Source organism: Plutella xylostella, chromosome 7 (genome assembly GCF_932276165.1).
Source record: "Plutella xylostella chromosome 7, ilPluXylo3.1, whole genome shotgun sequence".
Taxonomy (NCBI): domain Eukaryota; kingdom Metazoa; phylum Arthropoda; class Insecta; order Lepidoptera; family Plutellidae; genus Plutella; species Plutella xylostella.
The window spans coordinates 1,858,533-1,867,641 of record NC_063987.1 but is presented as its reverse complement, the minus strand read 5'-3'; the positions used below and the strand labels follow the sequence as shown (position 1 = coordinate 1,867,641).

The 9,109-nt window shown below is 36.2% G+C and overlaps 1 non-coding gene across 1 annotated transcript; it reads right to left on the bottom strand.

Annotated features, from left to right (window-relative positions):
- Positions 1–6,545: 6,545 nt before the first annotated feature.
- On the bottom strand, positions 6,546–6,625 carry LOC125488823. Its single transcript, XR_007266518.1, has one exon. It is a non-coding gene; the product is annotated as a small nucleolar RNA U3 (small nucleolar RNA).
- Positions 6,626–9,109: the final 2,484 nt, after the last annotated feature.

The window sequence follows — 9,109 nt, the reverse complement described above, 5'->3', positions numbered from 1 at the left end:
TTAAATTGTAAATTGCCATTTCATATAATTAACGGATGAAAACCCACAAAACGCAAGGCTAAGGCTCTGGGAGGAAAAGCAGCCCCAGGATCCTTTCCTACCTCTTGAGGAAAAACTTGCTCCCGGTAACAGTCTTCCCTGGCACATCTGGAAGACTCTAAATCGGTTGCGAGCAGAGGTAGGCTGCTGCAAGGACAATCTCTGTAAGTGGGGCTATACCGTTGGTACCAACCTATGCAACTATGGTACCGCCCCCCAGACTATTTACTCTCATGTCCCCTGTGCCCTTCCACCTGCACACGGGAAGACTTACTCCAGGCCAACCAGAATGCTATCAAAGTTGCTTCTTTTTGGTCTGGACAAATATAAAAAATCGTATTTCACTGACACGAAAGAAGAAGAAGAATATAATAAATGTATTTCTTCCACAAACTGCATAAGTATTAGAGCACCCTGTACATGACAATAATAGGCATGAATGTTACATGAAGCATTTTCTCGCGTCGATATTATTTACCGACCCCCGGTCATAAACTTGTCATGCAATGAAGACAAACTGGCCCGGACATACTGCCATGTTTCGTGCTTGACCCTCGATGAAAATCATTATTATTTTGTACAATGTTATATGAGAGTCTTTTTACTTGTTATTATACTCAATATTCTACTACTTATACTTTTTAATAGCGGTTGGCTGTAAGAAATTTCTTTATGGCATTTAGCCCGCCTTTGTATGAATTTCTCTTAGTTTTTAAATAATCTAAATGCAACTCTGTTATGTTTACCTCTGTATGTATGTGTGCAATAAAGCATATATAAATAAATAAAATACTCTTAGCGCTATATGTGCGAAAAGTAGAGCTAAACTTTCACCTTAAATTGATTTTATGGAGTTAATTTTGGTTTAAAAAGTAAGGTAAGTTTATTCAGGACCTAGCTTCAAGAAAAAAAGCATTTGTAGATCCATATTTTGGTCAATCAATCTCGTAACAAAAAACATACATTTGATAGTTTTAAAAATACTGATACATATACAAACATGATTCATTGAATAACAGCAACATTCTGACCAGATGTTAAAAATGTTTCGCGGTAAAGTCTGTAAATCCCACTCGAAACGAAATGATACAATATCACATAAACTAATTATGATAATGAAATTATTGATACCGAATAAAGGAAAAATATTCACCCCACAAATCGCTTACTAATAAGAAATTTACCCCACAAACGCGGATTTTCCGTACTATTGTGGCTAAATTGAAGTAAAAAGGGACTTAATCTAATAGTGAGGATATCCTCTGGTTATTGATGATGGAGTATTATTGTGCACTTTAGTTTTTTACGGTAATGTAGAAGAAGGAAACAATGAAGGAAATCATATAATTTGATTAGTGTTTCGCTGTTGTAACTAACCGCTAAAATGTATTTTACGCAGACTTCATTATAATACCTAAATTAGTACCTACTTAATGCCTACTAATACACTGGAATGCAATGAAAAAAAGCTCCACTTAAAAAGTGCCGACACGAAATGTCCCAATATTTTAAAACATTTAATTTTAAATTTGAACCAAATATTTAAGTACGTTTTTGGTTGATAAGTAATATTCTGCAGCGCTGTAAAATGTACCTACTTAGTTCAATATTGTAGTGTAGACGGCAACGGCAACATTAGGCTAGGTAGCGGCTAGGCTTTTCAAATTTAGGAATAATTTTGTGCTGTCACTAGAACTTTTTCATTTCTGGCGAGTGTATGTACCAAAAGGTTTTAATAATTGAGTTTATGCATAATTTACAAATACCTAAACATATCAGATGCTTATTCATTACAATAATATGGTTTCAAATAAAATTACGTATGCAAAATGTCTTACCACCTAAATGACACATTTAGATCCGTTGGATGCAATATCCCATCGTATTGTAATTAGGGAATGGGCATTATGAGCTTGTTTCCATTCCATAACCAAGCACGGTTTATACCTAGAAGAAAAAAAGAGACTGTGTAAAGTGGAATTTCAACAAAAGTCAAAGTCAAATGTTTTCATTCATCGTATAAATATAAAATTTTCTGATGAACGTCAATTTTTACAAACTACTCAACAAAGGTAAGTCAATCGTAGGTAATGTTACCCTGTTAAGATACAACTTATCAAAATCAGCTTATGCGACTTTTAATGTTGAATGTGTAGTGTTTTTATCGTTGGTTAGTTAATTTAATTCCCTACTCACCAGTGCCGTGTCGGGTTGTGATAATGGAAACAAGCCTAAAGCTCCATATCGCGCGTCGTGACGCTTTGGACAAGTAAATCCTTTCACAGTTGCGGCTTAGCTAGTCGCAGATGTCTAGATTGCGCCTGGATGCCTGGATGTTTTGTTGGCCAGGTTTAGGGGTATTAGTGCTGCGTTGTGATTAAAAAACCATTTTGTGCGGGTTATAAATTTTGTTTTAGCGGGAATGGAAAAGGGGAATATTTGCACACTATAAAACACGTAAATGCAAAATTGGCGGTCTTATCTTTAAAAGCAATCTCTTGCAGACAACTGTGCATGAAAACCTTTCAACAAACTTTGCGGATCTTAGACACAATATTCTAATTAGAAAATCATAGCGTAAACGCAAAATAATTTGCATGTGAATCCAAGAGCCAAGCTCTTTCACACTGTCATTTACAAGCCATTTACTGCAAATTATAATAATCAGCACCCTCACACACTTACACACATACACACACACGCACGCACACACACACACACACACACACACACACTCAAGAACAATAAGCCTAAGGCGACATCGCGAGGGTCGTCGATTGTAAAAGCAACCCGGAGACGGTAGTGTGAATTTGAGAGGTACGGTCAGTTGATAACCACCATTAAAGGTAAGAGTCCACCTTTCTATACGGTACGCTACACGGACGCATCTCATTCAGTATTTTTTGTATAAAAATTCACACATGTGCGTCCATTTCATCGGCATGGCCAACGCCGCCGCCGTTTCTCCATACAATTATGACAATCTATTTGCTGCAATACGTACGGTACCGATAGGTAGACGCTAAGCTTTAATTACCAATTTAGTAACAGTAAATATCTAGATACCTTTTTTACCTATATACCTAGGATTAAATTAAATATACTTATCACTTGCATACCAGAATATTTTTTCATCTTACGTAACTAATTATAGACATTTATCCATCACTATCTGATAATATTTGTCCGAGTTGTCAAACTATACCTTCTAAATTGTTCAGGTCACTGCACTGGCATTGCCTTGACAGTATGTACCTAACTAATATCTCTCAACTAATCCAATTAGATTCGTACCTTCCGATACCCCTTTGAAGGTATTGTCAAGATGGACACTTGGACATAGGAATACATTTAGCAGTGATATTAGTTCCCGAAGCCTTGTGGTGTTGGCAGATTGGGTAAGGTAAAGGCATATGACTGGTGGCATTGACGACTGGTGTAGTGAGTAGCCCTGCTATGCGGAAGGTCCCGGGTTCGAAATTTATAAAGTGTGAAAATTTATAAGCTATAACGTTGTAATATTCTTAGGTATCTGGTTCCATTGAGTATGAATGAGTCCGCGTTGTTCTATGTCTGGTTGAGTGGATCCAAAAGAAATGAACCGACTCAAATAGTTTTTTTTACATAGTTTTGTATAGAAATCAGTTATTTAAAAAACATAAATATTTGTTTTTGAGGAACAAAGTTAAAACTCTATAATTGAATTCTTCAAAATGTAAAATATTCTCACGCCCCTTACATTAGCAAATAATTACTTGTGATCGTTGTGATACAACACATAAGTATGAAATATGACTTAAATCCACTCATCTGTGAAGAAACTCGTGCGAATTCTCAAAATTTCAAACATAAAAAAAATATTTAGGGGGACAACAGACCCTAAATTCAATAGCATAACACCAAAAATAGGACAAAGAGAGAAGGTATTGTATTCTAGGGTAAATAATTAAGGGGAGATGTCAACAAGCTCATTTCGGAAATGTTTAATGGTTTTGATAACACTAAATTGGACTTGAATTGAGATTTTTAAACCGTGTGTTGACAATAAATAAAGTAAAGCGGAATAAATATGGCGTACGCGTGCACTTGAGTTTAGAACGATTTAATTATGATAAGTGTGAGAATTTAAATCGGTATTAAGTGTACAGTGTTTATATTTAAAATCATAGTTGCAGGAGTCCATTTTTCATATTACCTATAAAGTATAATCTTGCTGAAGTACGTAGGTATAAGCTAAATCAATATAGAACCTAGACATTCACTCCGAAACTTTTAGGTATATAAAACCAGGTAGTAAAAGTGTTAAAAAAACTTATTAATTAATAACATTATCTTAATGAACGTCAATAATTAACAAACTTCCATCGCTTAGAAACGAACGCTTTATGTTAACTAACCACCAGCGCCATATTTTCCATAAAACGGCACCTTTGTTCTAAACCCACAACAAAGTAAATCAAAACAAAAAACCTCCACACTATTATAATTGAAACCAGCTCTATCCTCAAACACTTTGCCCTAATCCGCACGTCCTCTATTTGTCGCTGCTAAATAATTCTCCAACAAAAACATACATTTTCGAGGAAAGTCCACTCACGTACGAAAACTCGACGTATGTGGTCTGCCCAAAAATATGAGGTAGCGGGTGAATTTGGTAACAATAAAAACTGTACGAGGTACTTCAGAAAGTATTGAGGAATAAAATATGGTTGTATTACTTATTATCGTTATTAGAAATTGGAGGCCTATAAAATTTATAATTATATGATTTGACTATAAGGTTAAATAGAAACCACACCCAATTTATGCAATGTTATACAGACGATATTCTGTATGAAAATTTAGCGAACATTTTACCCGAAAATTGATTATTTATTATGACACCGAATCAGTTACGCACATTCAAAAAGTTAATACTCCCGTAGATATAAAAATCATTTAACCTTTTTTTAATATTCAGACCGACGCTAGCGCCACCACCCAACGACACTCATCTTAACCCAACCATGGTATCCGTATCGCATCCTTTCGTAAGAATTAGCGGTGACATTGATAGATGCACGCGACTGACCCCTCTCGGACCTGACTAATCGGCTGTTCACTATCAGCATCTGTGATGAAATTGCCGGACTGTTTACCCAGTCGATTTTTGGTCAAGCGGTTTGTTGGTCAGACTATATTAGTTTTTGGTCAATAGATGGAATCTATGATGCGTAACATTTCAGCATTAGTTGTATTTTAGGTACCAATAAATAAAAACGTCTTGTTTTAATTAAATTAACTTTAGTTATTTTATTATTAAAATCAATCATTATCATAATATTTTTTAGGACAGCACGTTAAGCCGTGAGTCGTTGCTGTTACGGCAGCAGTAGTAAAGCATATATAGCCTTCGCTTTGGGCAGCTTCGAAACATCTGACAGTCGGGTTGTCCACATACCCGACAACTTTCTCAGCACAGCTTGCTAATGTTGGGGTTCACCAACCCGCACTAGGCCCGCGTGGTGGACGTTATATGAGTTGTGATGTTGATTATTACGAAAACAATGTTTTAATTATTTAAACATAGTTGAAACTTCACACAGCGAACGACAAATATCCTCCATCCGTCTGAGCGCGGATTGCTTCAGCCATTACTTCCATCTAAATCACCTTAGCTCTAAAACGTTCCTAACGTCCGATTTCCAATTCTGCAAAACGCTTGTCCAGTCCGACAAATGACTCTGATTCACCACAAAACTCCTCAAAAACCAGCTCTAATGTAGAGATTTTAAGTCTGAATTCCAAGTGCGGGTTAAAAAGCGTATGTTCAGATACTCTCATGAACGGCAATCCTGAAGAATCTGATAGAATCGTTAAAAAACGCGCCCAATCATGCTGGTTTTATCTCGGGGTTTTTGCCCCCTACCGTCAAGTTTTAAAATCCGAAAAGGATTTTGTTAAAACGCGTGTCAATCCAAGTAATCTGCCAATTAAAACGTAATGTAACACGGTTGCGCCTTTTTGAACGTAAATTTATTGTATTTTAAATTGTTTTATTCCCAATTATGCGAGATTAATTTAAATATTTTCGGTTAATTAGGGTACCAAAGCTTTTGCCATTTGATCCCTGAAATATTTTTCCAAAATATTTTCGGCCAAATGACTTAAACAAATGAAAAATCCACATTACGGAAAGTCATAAATTGTTGAATAAATGAATAAATTTTAATTATGATCACCTTCTTTGCAAAGCACTACGCAAACTACACGAACGAACGAACTTAACAGCAATTAAAACTTCTATGAGTAACTTACTATCACAGCTTTACTAAGGACTTGTTCACAAGTGAAAGTTACATTTGCATGGGACGGTCGTTAGGGGGCTATTATTGAAATTTTATGTGCCTTTGATTATTATTCAGTAGACCGCTATTAGAGGTAGCGAGTGGACACGGAATTTCTGAGGAGGTAAGTTAGTGTGGAATGCCACTTTGTAAATAAAATAAACATTAAAATAATTATTTACTTACAGCTGATAGTGTTGGTATTGTGAAGATCTCGGGAAGAGCTTACTATAGAAATGATCCTATGAAGTAAGGGTCTTCGTTGGTATGGATGAGTATACAAAATCTTAGTAACTAGATATTAATGAATATACTTAATTAAAGTTCAAGATAAAGAAACATTTCTTTGAAACACTGACCACAACAATAAAGAAATACAGAAAATAATACAATAGAAATCAACAACAATAACTAAAAATACAGAAAACAAACAATATCACAAAAAAATACTGTGCAGAGCTTCAAAAAGGCACCAGCTCAGCACGTGCTGTAAAACGTAAAGCCACAGAGCTGGTTTTTGAGCTGGCCTTATTATGTCACCTCAGTCATGAATACATATGAATCCATACTTACCATGCCAGTCTTGAGTGAGCAGTCATCGATGAGTTATGTAATGGAAACCTGGTAATTGCTGCCGAAGTGCTAACATACATAATTTACAAACCCCTAACTTATGTAGCGTGAGATGTGCATTATATGGAGATGTGGGCTTCCTGTTTATATGTGTGTATGTGGCTATAGGTAGGTAAATAGATGAAGATAAAGATTAATAAATTATAACAGAACGAAGTAGCCCATTATGGAGATAATTTTGCAATAAATGTGAGTTTTTTTTTCTTTCATTTCTGTATTTAAATTTCTTCTCTCTAGGTAAATGTTGGGTTGCGTTCGGCTAATACATCTTGCATTTATGGTGAACTACTTACTATTTTATTTATCAGCTTAGTACAGGCATGTAGAGGTCAGTATTTAAATTGGACCGATTCATACGAAATCATTTTTTTGCATTCGTTGACTTGAGGAATATAATACTACTATTCTATTTTTTTTAATGGCTGCAACTCTATACGTTACCAAAGGATTCGCAAAATCATTTTACACTCATTTGATATTATTTTCAAGCTTCTTGTATTAGTACGGTAACAAGGTAATAATAAGGCATCCGGTCAGAATCAGATTCATAGCCATGAAACGTCATACCTCAGGAACCTCACAAACGAGACATTGAAATCCACCTTAAGCCGTCTCACGCCCCATAAGCCACACATAATCCCCACAGATACCTGGGAGCTTAGGCATTTAATTAGACCTAGGTCTAGCCCTAGGCTGGAACTGTGGGATAACATACGCCTTGGAAATGTGCGTGCTAAATAAGACGGGCTTATTGGTTCCAGGCAACATGTGTAGAAATGTGTCGAGAGACTGTTTGACCTGTACGGTCAATTGAGATCTGTTTGATGTTGGCGATGGGTTTCTCAGGATATTGAGATTCGGTTAATTAAATAGATTCTAGGTAGGCACTGAGTATGAGTATCAGTGCATTGTGAAGTGTTAGGTCTTTATTAAATCAGAGGTACTTACGGTTGCTCTATTTGAACCAATTTTGTTCTTCAAGTAGGTTTAATTAAAACACATACTCGTATACATACCTGCTTAACATTTAAAGATAAGTGTTACATAATTATTATTGTCAAAATTCTTTATTGTCCAAAGTACAAAGGCGAGCTTAATGCTACTATCATTCTCTACTAGTTAACATTTGGTGATGTTGAAAAAGTGATTGGCATTCCAATATGCTTAGAGGATTGCTCATGCCCAGTGGCAGTATATCGGCCACCTTTGGCTGGTGCAACGATAAAATTACCACCCACATGGCCATATCCCTCACAATAACCTGAGACTGCGCCCACAATGCAAATAAAGGCAGCTAACGAACCCCGAGGCCTAGCGACGTCACCGGCCGTGACAGAGGATCGATAAATTGGTATCGCTAGAACTTGCAAGCGATGCAAATGTATTCGCCACACTAAATATGCTCTGCGCTAGGGATGGGGGTTTTAGTTGTCTATGGAAAAGCTTTGACTTGTATTAGCTTTGAAATTGTATTAGTTGGTTATCCGGATATCATAATGTCATTGAAATCGATAAGTATCTTTCGCCGCAGTGTACCTACTCGAAATAAAATATTACTTAAACTTTTTGTCAATTATTACTATCTACTGCAAGTTACCTATATTGATGCTGATTTGCCGTATAGTGGCAAATAATTGCCCTAATATAATTTGGATGCTTAATAAAAACATAAAGGTATACATAAATATATTCATACTAGCTGTTCCCGCGAGCTTCGCTTCGCCCTAAAAAGTTTTCCCGTGGGAATTCGGGGATAAAAAGTTGCCTATGTTCTTTCCCAGGGTCTAGACCATATGTGTACCAAATTTCATTCAAATCCGTTCAGTAGTTTTGGCGTGAAAGAGTAACAGACAGACAGACAGACAGACAGACACAGTTACTTTCGCATTTATAATATTAGTTAGGATGTCAAGAAGGTACATAAGTACAATAACTAAGCTACCTAGTCAACCACAATATCTGAAAGCACAAAACAAGCTGTAATCGATACTCCGATTAAATATTACATATGCAACTTCAGCACATCACTATAGATCGCAACGCGTGCCCGTAATACGGCAATACCCTTAGTCCACCTATCAGATGTCATATAGAAACCACACGTTTCCTAT